Source organism: Adiantum capillus-veneris, chromosome 23 (genome assembly GCF_014529385.1).
Source record: "Adiantum capillus-veneris isolate H3 chromosome 23, ASM1452938v2, whole genome shotgun sequence".
In the NCBI taxonomy this organism is placed as follows: domain Eukaryota; kingdom Viridiplantae; phylum Streptophyta; class Polypodiopsida; order Polypodiales; family Pteridaceae; genus Adiantum; species Adiantum capillus-veneris.
Window position 1 is genome coordinate 99,058,382 of NC_140953.1, and position 8,559 is coordinate 99,066,940.

Genomic DNA, 8,559 nt, shown 5'->3' on the forward strand with positions numbered 1-8,559 from the left:
GTGGGTGCCAGACCCCACCAAAGTCAACTAGCTCAGCCAGGCCACATGTTGATCAATACGATCAATATATTAAAGCTTATGAGGAGTCAGAGGCTATACTGGAGCAGCAACCCGTCGAGCCATACACTGAAGAGGAGGTACAGCTTTTAAAAGCTGAGCTGAAAAGGACGACAAGGGGAAAGGGAAAGTAGATGAGTCTACTAAATCTCAAGAGAAAGACGGGCAAGCCGACAAGGGAAAGCCAAGGAAGCTGAGACAGATACCCCTCTATGACTGATGTACCAAGCCCAAGAAGACGGAAATCATTGTGGAAGAGACCACAGTAGAGATGGACACGGCTGGTATGGAAAAGCCGGAGGCCGGGACCAAGGAAAAGGAGATAGATCCAATTCAGCAAAAGAAAAACGATTATGAGGATCTGGTAGCGATAGGGTACACTGAAGAAGAGGCCCTTGAGGCAGTTTATGGGATCCCCTACAAAAACAAGATGATCGGAGAGGGACAGAGAAAAAATAAAGAGTACAAAAGAGAGTGAAGAGAAACTGGATGAGCAGAACGTACTAGAAGAGCCGAAGCCAGTGGAGGTGGTGGCAGAAAAAGCTTTAGAGTTGACAGATGAAGATGAAAAAGACATGCACATGGTGCATGAACTGCTCAGCAAGATCAAAGAAAGATCCAAGGCAAAGGAAGTGGAGATTGAGACAGCCAAACAAAGGGAAGCCGAGTTGCAGAGGAAATTAGAGAATGCTATGACTGAATCTGAAAGTCATAAAGCATCACTCTACGACGCGGAAAACGAGAGAGACGGCTTGATACTCCAGCTAGCCGAGGCTTCAAGAGAAGTAACAAGTGCACAGGAAGCAAGGGAGCGGATGGAAGACGACTTGGAGGCGGCTAAAGATGAGCTCATTGAGCTAAGGGAAAGAGTCGAGCTCCAAGAAAGAACAATCACTAGACTCAGGACTACCCCTAGAGCTAGCAGAGCAGGAACCAAACAAGAGGGAGCTCTTGTACCAGCTCTGGAAGACCAGGTCCGAAGCTTACAAAGAGAGCTAAGATTAGAGCAAGTGCAAAGGTTGCACATTGCGGAGGGATCATTGGCAGCAGAGGAGAGGCTCACTTTAGAAAATCAAACACTAAGAACAGAGAATGAGACCCTCCGCAAACAGCTCCAAGATCTACAAGAGCAACAAAGAAGAGAGACAGAGACACCACAAGAAGAATCAGGTGGAGCCCATAGAGCTACCAGAAACTGGAGAGGCAACCACAATTGAAGATCCAGCCCCAGTTCAAGAGGTGGCCTCAACTTCAGGAATCTCTGAAGAAGAAGAACAAAGGCTCCATGACCAAATAGAAAAGTCAACAGAGGAGAGTGCCAAGGCGGAAATGGAATGGGAGAGGAGACTCCTCATCTCCATTAGACTTCAGGGATTAGACACAAAAGTGCTCCATGAAGAGTGGATGCAACCCAGCCTGCCTTTCCCTTTGATGAAGTTTGAAGTGATAAAAACGAAAAAGAGAATAGAGGAGGAGCAGTATGTCGCTCTTTACGAAGGCGACATCACAAAAGGAGGAACAATCAAAGAAGATTGTAGATTCGCAACCTAGATGGAGGAAAGGTTGGCTGAACAAATACCCAGCCTACCTCATCTACTTGGTAGAGGCACCAAAGGAGATTCGGGAGGATGCAACCTTCTGCCCGGTGCCAAGAGTCAGAAGCTGGAAAGAGCATGGCAGGATTGCAGAAAAGAAGCCAAATTGGCTTAATTACCCCAGGATGCCAGGACCAAAGGCAGGAGAGAGAATAGGTAAAGCCTACATGGTGAAAACCCTAACGGGCACCATCAAGCTCTTTACTGGCTCTCTGACCTTTCGTGTCAGATGCTCAAGAAAATTTGCAGGACTCTCTTAGCTTGCATTGAAGTGTTCGCGCCAGATAAAGCCACGACCTCGAGTCTACTATCGACGGCCGACACAGTGACTGATATGATGTATGATCTTTCATTGCAGCCTTCTCCAAAAGTGTTGCACCTCCTATACCAGAGGATTATGTTTTTGCCTAGCTTCCACATGCAAACATTCGAAGAAGCTTTCTACACCGGCTTTTTCACCCACGAAAGCAAAATATTCGGCCCCCAACCTTGACCATCGGCAACCTACGATACGAATCACATTTGCAGATGCTCAAGAAGACAGGACTTTATTGACCAAGCATAAAAGTCATGTCAGGGACGACATGAACGCGGAGGGGGGGAGTGTTGAGCCAGTAGAGCCAACAGAGGATCACACCCACATTTTTGCTCACACTCATCATTTTTGTAACCATTGATTGTGATAAATGTCTTTCCGACATTGATTTTGATTGGAGCCATTCATTAAGTAACGGGACTGTTAACCCTCACGGCACACGGACACCCCATCACCTACGATGGACGCGTATTATGTATTCGATAGAGTCAGGTACCGGGCTTGTCGGACCAATAGGGAAAGGTAGAGTGATCGCCGATGAGAGGCGCACTTTAACTTGGAAATTCAAGGGATTAGTTGGTTAAGCATGGGCGCCCAAGTGTGAAAGGGGTGAGCTCCTATAAAAGCCAACTAAACCTAATTTTTACTCATTCTCTCATTTGTGCAATTGAAGAGTGCTCTTGCTCCATCTCCATCTTCTTCTTCTTCACCTCCTTGTGTGTGTGTGTGTGAGAGAGAGAGAGAGGGAGAGTGTCTGTGCGATCGAGCATTACGAAGGCACGACGGCGGCGAAGCGGTTGAGCGCGGCACGACTGCAGCTTCTTCTTCATCGCGGCGAGGAATCCACCACGAAGGCGAGCGTAGAGCGGTGAGTGACACACCCTTTGTTTTCTTGAGCTTGCTAGTTTAGGCTTGTTGTGTGCTTGGAGCCGTTTGTGGCTCGCATACGGTGTATTGGCAAGTCCCTTGCTTCGACAGTGCGGCAAGGAGCGCACATTTTTGGCGCCGCTGCCGGGGATGTTAACCCTCACGGCACACGGACACCCCATCACCTACGATGGACGCGTATTATGTATTCGATAGAGTCAGGTACCGGGCTTGTCGGACCAATAGGGAAAGGTAGAGTGATCGCCGATGAGAGGCGCACTTTAACTTGGAAATTCAAGGGATTAGTTGGTTAAGCATGGGCGCCCAAGTGTGAAAGGGGTGAGCTCCTATAAAAGCCAACTAAACCTAATTTTTACTCATTCTCTCATTTGTGCAATTGAAGAGTGCTCTTGCTCCATCTCCATCTTCTTCTTCTTCACCTCCTTGTGTGTGTGTGTGAGAGAGAGAGAGAGAGGGAGAGTGTCTGTGCGATCGAGCATTACGAAGGCACGACGGCGGCGAAGCGGTTGAGCGCGGCACGACTGCAGCTTCTTCTTCATCGCGGCGAGGAATCCACCACGAAGGCGAGCGTAGAGCGGTGAGTGACACACCCTTTGTTTTCTTGAGCTTGCTAGTTTAGGCTTGTTGTGTGCTTGGAGCCGTTTGTGGCTCGCATACGGTGTATTGGCAAGTCCCTTGCTTCGACAGTGCGGCAAGGAGCGCACATTTTTGGCGCCGCTGCCGGGGATATGCCCTACACTAAGCTCGGTTAGCACTTTACGCTTCCTTGTGGTGCAATTTCTATCATAGGAAAGGCAGGGAAGGAGTGTGTGGAAGATTTCTGTTTTTTGCGTTTTCTGCAATTGCTGTCAAGTTTCAATTTCTGCTATTGTCTGCGTTTTTTCAATTTCTGCAATTTCAAGTTCGGCGTTTTCAATTTTCTGCAATTTTCTGCATTTCTGTCAATTTGCTGCAATTTCTGCGTTTTTTCTGCATTTTTTGCGTTTTTTCCTGCAATTTCTGTAATTTTCTGCATTTCTGCGCTGCACCAACAACAAAAAAAAAAAAAAAAAGTTTTTTGAAAAAAAAAAAAAAAAAATTTTGGGAAAAAAAAAATTTGTTTAAAAAAAAAAAAAAAAAAAAGGAAATTAAAAACGCGAGCGAGTGGGCGGCGAAATTTTTCGAAAATAAAAAACACGACTCTTAAAACGGACGGGTTGGTTTGTATAAAAGATAGATCGGGATCGTTTTCCCAAGCCCAAGCCCAAGCCCAGGCCCAGGCCCAGGCCCAGGCCTCAGTCTTATGATATATACTAGACTCACTCTTATATATATACCCTACTCCCTCAAGAGAGAATGAGAGCATGTGGGACAAGTCCTCCACTCTCCTCCTTTCTCTTCCCACTTGCACCCTTAGACTTTCTAGTTTGGGCCTAGTTCCCTACTGGAAATTGACAGTTTTAGGGATTCCGAGGGCATAGAGTGACCAAACGGAGGGCTGTAAAGCACGGCACGACCCTCTGACCGATACGCTCGTTTTGAGCTATCACACGGCCCATTCCACGACACGCTCTAAAAAATCTAGCAAAAAAACAAACAAAAAACACGCTAAAAACTAGTCACAAGGCCTCCTAGAGCAGCTTTTTGACACCTTAGGGTATCAAAAGCACATGCACTTACGCTCTGGGCGAGTGCTAGAACACGAGCATATTGAGGGTGCCTCTGTTCATACGGACACCCATTACCCATCCACGATAAGCTCTAGACCCTCAGCGGGGACACAAGGTAGCACCACCCAAGACCCTAAAATAGCCGCTAGTGATTCCTCCTCCGACTCAGAAATCATGGAAGCATACCCTACCCAAAACACTGAGAGAGAAGGCCATGCACCTCCCGAAGCTCCACAGCCTAGTACTAGTATGTTTAGCCGTTTCATGGAAACATTAGGTAGAGCTACTCGCTCGGAACCTGATGCAAATGAAGCACACGAAGGGGGTGGGGAAGTGGAATCTCCTTTCACATCGCACGTGGACCCCACACCCCCAAAGAGTGTCCATGTGGATATCCTACCAACTTCTTACCAAGAAGGCCCTGTTGAGCTGCCTCCTTCAGAAGTTCCCTCTAGAGTACCGTTGGTGACAAGTAAAACCACGGGGAGCAACATTGCTTCTACCTCACAAGAAACCGTTAACACGTCGACTCTAGAAGGATTGTTCATTAATGATCATTGGACATACGACCTCCACACTGAGGTGTTGACGGATCTACACTCTGGCCACGCCTACCATGTAGGATGGATAGAGATTGTACAATCCACCTCTAGTGCCACGAGCATCGAAGATCAACAGAAAATGATCTGTAATGTTATCCATGGCATTATTCAATCAGAAAGGCAAAACCGAGGGGTAAATATACTCTCAACTGGCCCCATGAGATTTCTGGATACGAGCAAGGCTCAACAGCCTACTCTATCACAAATGGAGACTCCTCTAATGAGTCCCATGGACCCATCTTACGTCATTTCACCTGGGGTCTCTATGCAATCTGAGCCTCCGAGCGAAAACTTTAGCTTCCCTAACTTGGCTCAACCCTCTATTAAGGAAAACACAGTGCTCACTCCAGGGATAAGCCTGACAGAGAATGTACCGATGACATCTACGGTTAGCGCAGTGCCACTACCTAGTGTCGTAGTACCTAATATGGGGCCTCGACCATATGTGCCTCTAGCCCCTTATGCACACATGGCCCCCACACCTCCAATTGTACCACTTGCTTATGCTCCTCGAGTGCCGCTCCCTAGCTCTTATCCGAGTGGACCTATGCCCGGTTATGTTCCATATCCTGCATCATCCACACATATGCCAAGACCGGTACCCGTTCCTCTCCCACATATGATTCCAAGAGTACCTCCACCGGCCCTGCCTCCTCACATAGGTGACTTGGCAGCGTTTGCTCAAACCATAGGTCGATCTATCGCGGAAAATATGCGTCATGCATCTGATAGAGAGCCTAGAAGTAAGGCAGTACAAATTGCCAAACTCACGCAAAAATTCAATGGGGACGAAGATGCTAGAAAACACATTGAAGTGTTTGAACAAGTATGTGATTCCTTAGGGGAACGCAACGAACTACATAAGTGCAATGCCTTAAGCTTGACATTAAGTGGGAAGGCTGGAGATTGGTATAGGACCCTAAGGGTGGACGAGAAAACAATCTACCCTACCCTTCGAAGGTTGTTTCTAAAGGAGTACATACGAGAAGGTGTGCTTTGGGGTGTAGCATCTCAGCTACAGAAGGCCGAACGTAAGGAAGGAGAGTCAGTAAGGGACTTCATTAGTCGTCTAAAGCACTTAAACTCTCGCTGCCCTGTAAATGAGCGCTTCAACAATAACCAACTGCTTGATCGATTCATTCGAGGGTTGAGGAATGAAGGAATCTATAATGGACTAGTGATTAGAGGTATCACAACCTGGGAAGATGTCACTGCCAATGCAATCCAATTAGAGGACAACTTGATGATAGCAGGCATGAGGGTGTCTACTGACACGAGATCCACTAGCTCACAAGCCATTGAGTATGAACCCATGACTGCAAAGCCCATTGCCAATGAGCCAAAGGTATTTGAGACATTCTTGACAGACCTCACCAAGGCAATCCAAGAGTCTCTTAAGGATAATCGACCCCCTCAAAATAGTCACATGTATCCAAGAAGGGAGCAACAATGGTGTTCCATTTGCTTAGGTCCACATAGCACTAGTGAGTGCCCTACGTTTAGAGTAAAATTTAATGGAACTTGCAACGCATGTGGTAGGTATGGTCACCAAGCTAAGGATTGTTTAATGATCAAACGTATGATGGCAAATAGACCACCTGTAGCCTGGACGGATGCGCCTCGAGCTCCTGTATTGATGCCTGCTCCACCTGTTGAGCAACTACCGCAACACATGGTCCCTAGATCTCAAAATGTTGTACAAGCTACACCGTTACCACCTCCTGTGCTAGGACCGCAGCCCCCGCATCCAAGAGTCGCCCCTATGAACCAAGTGGGTTGCGAGCCATCAAATGCTTATGCAGATGGTTGTGAGGAGGAAATAGACACTAGTATTGCCTACGGACTTGATACATTGGAAGAGTGTCCTATATACTACATGGAAGATTGTTGGGGACAAGTCAAGCCGGTTTATCAAGCTGCTGCTCTCGCATCCAGAGGTCAAAATATCAACACCCAGGCTAGGAGGCCACCTCTTCAATGCTACGAGTGTGGTGGACCACATCGAGTAGCGGAGTGCCCTATTAGGCTGCAAAAGAATGCTGCACAGATGCAAATGAATCAAGGGAGCACGTCTGCAATGCCAATACTCACATGTAATCGTTGTGGCATAGATCACTTGATTGCCCAATGCCCCTATAACCCAAATGCGCCTAAAATCACACCCCTGAATTTGGTCGAAATTGCTAGTGTGACATCGCCAATACCACCCGTCGCACCCGCTTATGCGATTACACGGTCCATGCTTCAAGGGCCAGGACATATCCTCGAAGAGAGAGATACCGCGTCAGTTATCCAAGCAAAGAAAAAGAAGACACGAAGGAAGAAGTCGCAGAATACGGAAAATTCAAAGCCAAGTTCCAAAACAAACATAGGAACAGGAGATGACCCCGTGTATATGAATGACCTCGAGGATGATTCAGATTCAGTCGAGACAATGGAGACTAGAACCAATACCACAAAGGGAAAGACCGACAAAGAAAACCGTAACATGGAACCAAATGAAAACCGAATGAGAGAAAACCATAAAGAGCCTCTGAAAACACCACAAGTGTTTCCAAATCCAATCCAAGACCCCCAAGATAAACCGCAGGGGCAAAAAGGGAAGAATCGTAAAAAGAAGATTGGGACGTACCCAAACCCAGTAGATGAGATTAAGCAGGTGAAACATCTAAGAGGTTTAGTGGAGGAGACTCAAAGGAAACTAGAACCAGAACCCATGCATGTCAAAATTCATGACACAGTGTTTCCCACGCAAGTTCATCCCCCCACATGAACCATAGACCGTTAGCCATATCTAGTATCATCCAAGAAGGGAGTGAGGACAGGACATCAGAAAGTGAGCATACACCCTTCTTGTTGGAAAGGATGTTTAACGAAGGAATACCTGATCCCATTGAGGAATATGAGATTCCATCCTCACCAGTTCCTAGTCAAGGACCTACACCCTGCAAAACGCCAATGAATGTTGCCAAACTAGTGGACTTCATGTCTTCTGAGGTCCGAACCACGATCATAGCAAAGCTGTATGGAGATCCTGAGTTATTCCTTGCACTTCGAGCATTCCTTAACGGAGAGCTACGAACGGGATTACCGCAGTTTGCGCAACCAAATAGGCCTGACTCGATTATGATTGATGAGGAAAATCATGTGCAATCACTTGACTTAGATGGACACGAGTCTGTGATCGAGGTACCCATTAACGAATTAGGGCAGTATTTTGAAGGCGACGAGTCTAATGCGACCCTACCCATCACTACCAAGGGATTAACTATAAAGGGAATTCTTGATGGTGGTGCGGGAGTTAGCATCGTTACAAAAGATTGTTGGGAATCCATGGGAAAACCCCGCCTCAGTGTTACTAACATTGTGGTAAAGATGGCAAATGGTACCATAGCCAAACCTATGGGGATGCTCAAGGATCTTAAGATCAAAGTTCTAGGACACAAGGTGCG